We start from the raw sequence: 1,344 nt of genomic DNA on the forward strand, positions 1-1,344 counted from the left end.
CCTGGGAAGCCCGATTCGATTCGGCTCCTACGAGTTTACTCCACACAGCGATTCCTCCCGCTCAAACTTTTCAGATCTACAAGGGAACATGGAGATGACCTTCGGCAGCGTCCACTACAACGTCAATGCAGAAGGAATCCTACGATTGCTGGAATCCCCCGCCTCTGGATCGACGAGTTCTAGCGCACTATCATCACCCGATCTGTCGGCTGGACTGACAGGATCGACGTGCTCACCCGCGCCTTCGACTCCCCGCTCGGTGTCCTCCATGTCGGTAGGGTCTGACGATCCCACATCTTCGGAATTAACCTCATACTACTGCCTGAACTGCGACACCAGGCACGGGCTGGGATCGAGCGACACGCCGTTCATCTGCAACGCCCAGTATTCATCGGGAGAGGACAGTATCGACAGCACCATCCAGGGAATCACCCGAAGACCGGCACACCATCAGGTTTATGTCGCCAATAACACGGGAAACACAAGGCGTAGAGGTGATGAGGATCATACCCCTCGTTCCAGTAGAAGGGCGAGTTTTGAGAACAGCGCCAGCAACCGTGATAGCGATTACACCATCGCGGATGAGGAGTGGGCAGCAGCAAGGGCTGCAGTACTCAACAACACGCCGCTCCCTGCGGGGACTTCGGTTGGAACCCTCAATGCTTACCGCTCCATACTAGAGAAGAACCGGGAGCACCTGTCAAAAGAGCAAGCCTCCCTCGAGAGACGCTTATCGGCAGCGGATCGATCCAGCGAACGACGAAGGGGCTCACAAGGGAGTGCCTCCTGAAACACTCAGGGAGCAGGCAAGCACCGGTCAAGGATATCCAGGCTTTCGGAAGATGACGCCAGAGAGATAACATCGAATCTAACTAAATCCTTTATGACTACGGATACTGCGGGCATGCCACGACCGAAAACCGTTGCAGGAGCAACGGCCAACCTCGCCGCTTACCTCATCAACCAGCGCCCCGAAGGATCTATGACTCAGGCTCACCGAGGTGCCCTCGAAAGTCTCGCGATATTGGGGAACAACCTAGTCCCGCAAAAGGAAAGGACTATGGTCCAAGATAGTGGGTCAAAACATCATGCGAGAGACGCTCGGGACGAGATCACCCAGAGCAGGATCGACAAAGCAAGACGACGACGCCCACTAGGAAAGACGACGACAGCGATTCTTCGGATGAAGACCAGGAGTACGACGGCAAACTCAGGGGAGCCGATTGTCTAAGTTACAAGATACGCGAGGCAATGCCGCTGATACGTCTCCGACGTATCGATAATTTCTTATGTTCCATGCCACATTATTGATGTTATCTACATGTTTTATGCACACTTTATGTC

Source organism: Lolium perenne, chromosome 1 (assembly GCF_019359855.2).
Source record: "Lolium perenne isolate Kyuss_39 chromosome 1, Kyuss_2.0, whole genome shotgun sequence".
NCBI classification, from domain to species: domain Eukaryota; kingdom Viridiplantae; phylum Streptophyta; class Magnoliopsida; order Poales; family Poaceae; genus Lolium; species Lolium perenne.